Raw genomic sequence first — 9,715 nt, 5'->3', positions numbered from 1 at the left:
GACTCGGCGAGTCCATTCTTGGACTCGGCGAGTCCAAGGCAATCTTCTTAGAACTCGACGAGTTGTTCATCAACTCGGCGAGTCGAGGACAGATCTTGTTCATCAGATGAAGGTGAACTCGACGAGTTGTTCATCAACTCGGCGAGTCGGATGAGTTTTCATGTGGCGTTCGTATGAGAGAAGAACTCGTCGAGTTGGCGGCCCAACTCGATGAGTGGGGTCACGGATGAGGACGAGTAAGGAGGGAGGGACTCGGCGAGTTGGCGGCCCAACTCGGCGAGTCGGGTCAACTTGAAATTGACTTTGACTTGGACTTGATTGGGGGTAAAATGGTCATTTTACCCTAAGAGTAGATATCAGTTTCTAACTGAGTGTTTTGTGGGGATTATAGCCGGAGGACTTCCGGAGCAGCAGCAGTAGCAGCCAGAGGATTTCCCTCACAGATCAGCAGCTACTACGAGGTGAGTTACCTTCCAGTAGCGGTGGGTCTACGGCCACAATGCCGGCCCACCAGTAGGAGTTGTATGTTGGATGATTGTCTTTGTGATATCATCTAGGTTTGCTACTGCCTGATATGATATGTGCTAGTATGATACGATGTTCGCAGTAGGGGAGATAGTCCCCGGTAACCGGTCGACAGGACCGAAGGGGTAGGCCAGCACCCAGATATGCTAGGCAATATGTGGTTTATGTTTATATGCTAGGGTTTTATGTGGTAGTAGTAGGGGTGAAATAGTCCCCAGTATCCGGTCGAAAGGACCGAAGGGGAGGCCAGCACCCAGATATGCTAGGCAGTATCCGGTCGAAAGGACCGAAGGGGAGGCCAACACCTAGATATGCTAGGCAGTATCTGGTCGAAAGGACCGAAGGGGAGGCCAGCACCTAGATATGCTAGGTAGTATCCGGTCGAAAGGACCGAAGGGGAGGCCAGCACCCAGATATGCTAGGCAGTATCCGGTCGAAAGGACCGAAGGGGTAGGTCGGGCACCCAGATATGCCTGACAGTATCTGTATGTTATGTGATTGTATGGTATGTGGTACGATGGGGGAACTCACTAAGCTTCGTGCTTACAGTTTACAGTTTTGTTTCAGGTACCTCCTCAGCGAAGGGGAAGAAGCTGGCGCGGTAGCGGCACATCATACACACACGCATTGGTTTTTCCGCATTATGAGATGTTCTGGGATTGTACTCTGACATTATTATTATTTTTATGATTTGGTTTTCAGACACGAGATATATTTTTATGAAATGATATGATCGGATGATGTTTTATTACAAATGTTTTACAAATCACTTATTTTAAATGAAATTTTTGGACGTGAAAATTTGGGTCGTTACATTTATATATTCGGAAACCTCGTCACGACTACTACGCCTTCATGTATCAATATCGGGTTTATCTAATATTTCATTTTTATGCTTATTTTTATTCTTAATTCAATTAAGCCACACAATTAAGCATAAAACACATAATACTCAAATAATACCTTCTTATTATTTCAAAACGAGTTACAAATGTTCACCTAGACCATTACATCAATATTAATGCCTAGCCTAGAAATGCGGGCGTTACATGGAGACATGTAACAACCCGTTATTCCGAATCAATGTAATAGTATAGATCAATTTGTAGTTCTTTTTAAAATAATAAAGAGAAATTTTTGTATACTATGTGCATTTACATAATCGACCCTCAAAAAGGAAATGTTAAATAAACTTGTTTGGGATGAATATAGTGGTAGAATCGTGTCAAGGATTCCAAAAATATAAAGAACGCCCAAATCCGAGTTATAACGAAGAAGTTATGACCTATCGAAAATCCGCGACAAAACCGGCAAAACACTGTTTAACGTAAAAAGTGAGTTTTCAATAAAATGCTTTTTAGCCTTAACTATCTAAATGAAAGTTATAGTATACGTTAAACCGAGAGTGTCCAAAAAAAGAACGTCTAAATCTGACTTCGTATGAAGAAGTTATGATTTTTCTAAGTTTCGACACAGTAGTACGCAGACCGTAACTCGAAATTTAGATCGAGCAACTTTTGGCCAAAACAACCTAAACGAGAATCGGAGATCTTATCAAAACAAATCTAACGGTAAAAAGACAGACGAAAACGGACGTCGGATGAAGAAGTTATAAATTTTTAACGGACTTTTCCTGTCCCGGCCTGTTAAAAATATAACTTTAAAAATAAATTCAAAATTAGCCGACATAGTCTAAAAGAAAGTTGTAGAGCATGGTCTCACCTACGCGTGGATATAAAGAACGTCAAAAACGGAGTTCGTATGCGAAAGATATGAATTTTTGAAGTTTGGAAAAGAGAAGTACGCCCCGCGTACAAGAGTATGCCCAGCGTACTCGGCAGCTAGGCCTCGGATTGACCACGTTGCCTCTTTCTTCGCATGAGATACGTGTCTCGCTCAATCAACACGTCCGAATCTAGGTAACAACTACGCCCCGGTATGAATAGATTACGCCCAGCGTAATCGGACAAGCCTCGACGCGTACCTCGTAGCCTCGCTACGTCCGAAGATCGGATAAGACTCAAACTAGTATGCCCCGCGTACAAGACATACGCCCAGCATACAGAGGTTTTTAGTTGTACGTCCAACCTACATGAATATTACACCCAACGTACCGAGGACCAGACCCCTCCCATAAATAGGATGCGAGGCCTCCGGGTTTTGTTTACATTTTTCAAATCCTCTCTCCACTTAAACACTCATTTAAGCCTTTATAAACCCTCGGAAGTCACGTGAACCTCCTTACCACCTGAAGCAAGCCCCGAAGCCCCGAAATCCTCAATTTTTAGCTGAAACTCTGCCCGCGTGAAGCCGACTTTTCATCAAAAACTCTCATTTTCATCAAGTAAACTCCTTTTTAGAAACGAAACGCTGCCCAAATCACCACCTATCATGTGAGTTCACACTCCTACATTTTTATGATTTTTATATATTTTAGGGGGGGTACAAGTAAAATACAAGGAAATCTTGTATAAATAACAAAATTATTCAAATTATTTACGATTGTTATTTTTATCAAAATAAACATACTATTTTTACTAGTTTGGGATTTATTACAAAAACAAGCATATAAATTAAAATAGGTATAATTTATGATTCATGCACACTTATTGATACAGTTTATGGAACTTACGTGTTGCTTTATATATTCAGAATAACTTACGAAAATAATTATATAAATTATATTGAATATAATTTATTAGAGATTTACGGTTTATCTATTACAAAGATATTATTCTTTATTCTACATGTAACCGTCAATATAGCATTTGTGAGATACGCTTCAAGTACATATTTAAGTATAAAACAAAAGTCCTGAAAATTATAACCAGAGTCTCTTTGAGGGAGAGCGTGACACTTGTGTATAGATCATATGGGGTAGCCTAATATAAAAGGCATAGTGTAGGGTGAACCTAAATATCTATGTAATCGTTTCGTGAATTAATATAAAGCTTCGTAATATGATCCGGTGTGTTAAATGATTATGTAAAATTCTTGTACGGTGACTTGGGTCTGTAGATTTGTCTGAATTGTATTAGACATAACAATTGTTGCTGCAACATTCATGAGTGATCATAAGTTCTGAGTATTGGAATCAACCCACGCTCACTAGTATCACTTTACGGAATTTATCTCGAGTGATCGTGAGACGGTAATATCCTATAAGTCTTCAAACCAAGAGATATGAGTTGTTGACTATAAGTTGGTTATACATTGATAGTACGAAAACGCATCAGTAACATGATGTTATAAAACGTGTTGTTGTGTACAATTTGATGATTAGTCAGTACAAGCATATGAGTCGAAGTTGATCTGTTCCTTTTAGTCCTTGGAGGATTAAAAGGATTAAGTTATATGTCAAACGAATCGGAAATCGATGATTTTGTTTTGACTTATGTGTCGGGCCCGGTCAGAAATGAATTGATGTGTCCGATTAAGTTCTATGTCAAACGAATCGGAAATCGGGAAACAAATTACTGGACAATAAGTACGACGTTGTTCCATGTATTTGTCCGGCTGATATCTTGAACAGAGGATTATGTGATCACTTATCTTAAAATGGCACAACTTAGTTCCGCGAGACTTTGAAAGATCTACGATTGCTGGTCGGATCCTGAAAACGTACTTGCAATATAGTTATTAGACTTATCCAAGTGGGAGACTGTTGGATAAGGTGTCTAAGTCCATAACTATATTTGGTATGTACTTGACCCGACTTGGCATGGTCCATTTGGGTTGCATGGCATCGGAACAATCTGGATAGACTTTTGTGAGAAGATGATATTGATGATATATTAATATATTATAAGTTCTAATATATTAATATAGATTATTTAATTAGTATTGATCAAGAATTAGTTTGGAATTAATTTTGTGATCAAAAGAGATTAATTAAATAAATGGGGATTGATTTGGTAAATCATTCATTCTTATATAGTGGGCTTATGATCCATAGTTCTTCATATTGGGCTAAACCCATGTGGTGACCCATGGATACTCCATGGAGTCAAAAACCCATGGATCATGAGGAATATGGAAATACATGAGTTACATGGTGTAACCCTAATGTGCACACTATATAAAGAAGCATCATCCTTGTAAAATCGGCACTTAAGAGATACTAGTGAGGGCTAGCCGATTTTGGTGCATATCAATCTTCTCTCAAGTTATTCCAAGTTGTTGGTGGTGTTGTGTGAAGCATTTTAGGCATCACATTTGGGGTGCTAGGCTCATAAAGTCTTAATGAATCCAAGCTACAAGAAAGGTATGTCATTCTACTAGTTTTTATATTACATATACCCCATGATATGCTAGTTAGGATGAAACCTTGGAAAAATGAAAGTTTGCATGTATAATAGAGAAAACATAGATCCAAGGTTTCTAGAGTTGCATATACACCATAGGAGTGTTAGAATGCTCAAAACTCATCAGTGGTATCAGAGCCTAGGCTTGTTTTCAATTATACTTGATGAAAATTGCTAAAAAAAATCGATTTTTCTGCTCACTGTTCAGTGAACTCGCCGAGTCCATGGGGGGACTCGACGAGTCCATGTGAAAACTCATCCTACTCGTCGAGTAGGTTCTTGCACTCGACGAGTAGGAGTCCCTGAGTGCATAATTTCAAGTTTTATTGTTGGATTTGGACAACGATCATTACCCTAAACTGTTTTTAGATTGTTAAACCTGTTTTTGATGTGGTAATGATTGTGTTTATCCAATTTAAATGATATTTGTCAAAGACTCAAGTTTTATATTAAGTTCATATGATTCTTGAAAATTGTTGATATGAATTATGCATGCTTATGAGTTTTGTTAGATCATAGAAATTATTTGACATGGTTGTTAGTTTAATTATTGATCTAAATGTTTTTTAATGGACTCCATAACTTGTCCTCAAGTTATGGAATTCCAAGAGTTTTTTCATTAAAATCATTAAAACTCATAAGTTATAGAAATGAAAGGTTTTGAATAGTTTCAAAACTTGCCCTCAAGTTTAGGAATTTGTCAAGTCACACATTAATACTTTAATTCCAAACCCTGGAATTTTAAAGTTTAAAATTCAACCCTTATACTTTATAATATTATAAGTTAATATATATATATATATATATATATATATATATATATATATATATATATATATATATATATATATATAAGATCAAGTCAGTCTTACCGTTAGTAGGCCTCATTCACGAAGCCGATCTATAAGGGGGTATAAGGTTGTTGCCTATAAAATGGCAGCTTAATGGGTGTCCACTCTCACCCACCGCTTCCTTGACTGGTGGGGGGTCGTTGGTCGAATGGGTAGGACAAAGACTATAATTCTCATTAAAAGTATAATGATAAATATAAAGTAACTAAACCTTTTATAAATTCCCAATCTTAGTTAATTTAGGAAATTGTGAAATTGATGCTAACCCATGAAATTACACTTTTCACCTTGCTAAGTCGTTAGTGGAGCGTGTGTGGTTAACCGGCACACTAATGTGGACTAACAAAGGTGGATTATGGTTTATCATAGATCGGTGGAGCGTGTGTGGTTAACCGAAACATCGGTTAGGTGATAAAATTAAGAGTACCAAGTTAATTTGCATGGTTATTTACACATTTTTGTGATCCTCGGTATCCCAGTCACAAACTTGAAGGGCATAATCGAGATTTAAACATGTCATTGAATTGTTCAATGAATCTCAAAAGATATAGGAGTTTCAATCCACATAAAACCTAATAATTTGTTTCATTTTTCATGGTGGAAATTGGTAAATCGTCATTTACCTACCTTCAAATATTTTGTAGCTTGGATTACGACATCTCTCTTCCAAGTTATAAAATATTGTGTTGGCTCCTAGCCTTAATATTTCATTTGGGTGTCTTATTAAGGATTCTTTATCTAATATAAACTTGTCTTTCTTCCTTTTCAGATGTTTTCCAACAATGCTTCTAGCTCGAACCCTACTGGCTCCTTCTCTCTCATGAACCTTTGTGGGAGAGTCATCTTTGATGGAACTAATTTCAATGATTGGATTAGGAACATAAGGATGGCCACTCGTTATGAGGACAAGTAATATGTCATTGACAAGGAGCTTAAGGTCATCGATGAGTCTTCTGCTACTCCCGAGGAGATTGCTGAGTAGACTAGCCATGAGAAGGATGCCACTAAGGTGTCATGTATCATGTTGGCTACCATGACAGCAGAACTCCAGAAATCCTATGAAGATTTCTACCCTTATGAGATGCACCAGGACCTAATGGAGAGATACCATTAGAGTGCTCGTCAGGAAAGGTATGAAATCATCACATCCATGATAACAACAAAAATGAAGGATGCAGAGTCTATCACGGGCCACCTGCGGAAAATGCATAGATTCGTGGACCGTTTGCTAAAGTTAAATGTGAACTTTGATGAGGATTTAGCAATAGATATTATTCTACACTCCTTACCCTCCTGTTATGATCATTTCCGCATGACCTATCATATGAATAAGGAGGAGGTCACACTTAGCAAACTTCAAGGACTTTTGAGGACTGCTGAAAGTAGTCTCAAAGGTAATAATGTTGTTGCCACTCCTACCATCGCCCCTGTTCTGGCAATCGGGCAAGGTAAAGGGAAAAATAGGAAGACCCCTTCGAAGGGTACCAAGGTAAAGTCTCTTTATGGCTCCTCATCGAGTGGAACCAAAGGTGGTTCTGCCACTCCCTCTTCCAACCCGAAGGATGCACAATGCTTCTACTGTCACGAAAAAGGGTACTGGAAGCAAAGCTGCCCCAAGTACTTGCAGGATCTTAAGGATGGGAAAGTGAAACCCACCCATGCAGGTATTTACACTATATTGTCTAATAACTCACCACATACTAATTCTTGCGTCTTTGATACAGGGTGTGGAATTCACATTTGTTCTGATTTGCAGGGCCTAAAAAGAAGTGAGGATGTGGAGCATGGGAAGATAAACTTGATCATGGGGAATAGGAAAGTTTCACCTGTCACCAAGATTGGAGTTTACTCTTTAGTTCTTAGTAGTGGATTAATATTAGATTTGAATAAATGATGTTACTCGTCTGAAATGGCGAGAAATATTATTTCTTTTCATGGTTTGTACAAACAAGGATTTACTTTTTCATTTGATAATGAATGTGGTGGTATTAATGCTTTTTATAATGGTGTTATTTATTTTAAAGCATTACCTTGTAATGGTGTATATGAAACTGTGTCGGTTGTAGACAACTTAGGAAATAATGTATTGCATATTGATTCTTCCACTAGTTTGGATAAGGCATCCTTGTGGCATTGTCGTCTTGGACATGTCAACAAGAAGCGCATAGGCCAACTCCAAAAGGTTGGAGTCTTGGAGTCATTTGACTTAAATTCAGATGATAGTTGTGAATCTTTTTTACTTGGAAAAATGACAAAGTCACCCTTCACTGGTACTTGTGCTAGGGGTGAAGGTTTGTTGGATCTCATACACACATATGTATGTGGACCCTTCAGAACCGCCACAAGGGATGCTAACCGCTTCTATGTGACTTTTACTGATGATTATAGTAGATATGGCTATGTCTACTTAATCAAGAATAAGTCAGAAACCTTTGAGAAATTCAAAGAGTTTAAACAAGTAATGGAGAATCAGTTGGGCAGGATGATAAAGATGCTCCGATCCGATCGGGGTGGTGAGTATCTTAGTATCGAGTTCCTTGACTATCTTAAGGAATGTGGAATTGTTTCACAATTGACACCTCATAGGACACCACAACTGAATGGTGTGGATGAGAGGCGCAATCGAACCTTGTTAGACATGGTTCGTTCCATGACGAGTCGAGCTTCGTTACCAATCCCATTTTGGGGGTATGCCTTAGAGACTGCCGCCCATATCCTTAATCTAGTCCCTACCAAAAAGGTTGCCAAAACACCTCACGAGATGTGGACTGGGAAAGTTCCTACTTTAGACCACATCAAGATTTGGGGTTGCGAGGCTTTTGTGAGGCGTGAGACTCACGATAAGCTCGAACCTCGAAGTGAGCAGTGTATTGTCATCGGCTACCCACAAAAATCTTTTGGTTATCTCTTCTACAGACCGAGTGACAATGTTGTATTCGTGGCGAGGAGAGGAGTCTTTCGTGAGAGAGAATTCATAAGCCAAGGAAACAGCGGGAGGCAAATTAACCTTAAAGAACTTCAAGAGTCAAGCGGTGAAGGAACCTCAAACACTAGCAATCAACCTGAGGAGGAAACTCTTGTTGAGCCGATTGATGAGTCCGTACCTCTGAGGCGTTCCACGAGAGTTAGGACCACACCTGATTTTTATTATGGTTTCTATATTACTACAGAAAGTGATGCATTTATCAGTGATAGTACACTGATAAATTTGGATGAACCTAACAACTTCAAGGAAGCCATAGCAGGCCCTGAATCTGCCAAATGGAAGGAGGCTATGGACAGCGAGATTCAGTCCATGTATGACAATCAAGTTTGGAACTTGGTTGACAATGTTCTGGGTCGTAAGACCGTCGGATGCAAATAGATCTTCAAGAAGAAGACCAAAATGGATGGGAAGGTACACACTTATTAGGCGCGACTGGTTGCGAAGGGCTTTACTCAAACTCTGGGAGTTGACTATGATGAGACCTTCTCACCAGTAGCGAAGATTAAGTCTATTAGGGTTATGCTAGCCATTGCTGCATTTCATGATTATGAAATATGGCAAATGGATGTCAAAACCGCTTTCATTAATGGAAAGTTGGCTGAGGATGTTTACATGAGTCACCCAGAGGGTTTTTTTTATGCAAAGTACCCTAATAGAGTGTGTAAGATTGAGAAATCCATCTATGGATTAAAACAAGCATCTCGCAGATGGAATCTTTGTTTCGATGAGAAAGTAAAAGAGTTTGGCGTTTCGAGGAGCGAGGATGAGTCATGTGTATATGTTAAGGCTAGTGGGAGTAAAGTGAGCTTTTTGCTATTGTATGTGGATGACATACTACTCATAGGAAATGACATCCCAACCTTGCAGGAGGTTAAGTCCTAGCTTGGAAAGTGTTTCTCTATGAAGGAACTTGGAGAAGCTGCCTATAACCTAGGGATAAGGATATTGAGAGACAGGAGTAAAAGACTAATTGGACTTAGTCAAAGTACCTACTTGGATAAGGTGCTGAAAAGATCCAACATGCAGGATTCCAAGAAAGGTGACTTACC

The sequence above is a fragment of the Lactuca virosa genome, chromosome 8 (genome assembly GCF_052849685.1).
Source record: "Lactuca virosa cultivar CGN04683 chromosome 8, Lactuca_virosa_CGN04683_v6, whole genome shotgun sequence".
Lineage (NCBI taxonomy): Eukaryota > Viridiplantae > Streptophyta > Magnoliopsida > Asterales > Asteraceae > Lactuca > Lactuca virosa.
The sequence above is the reverse complement of the archived record's forward strand: the minus strand, read 5'-3'. Positions refer to the sequence as shown.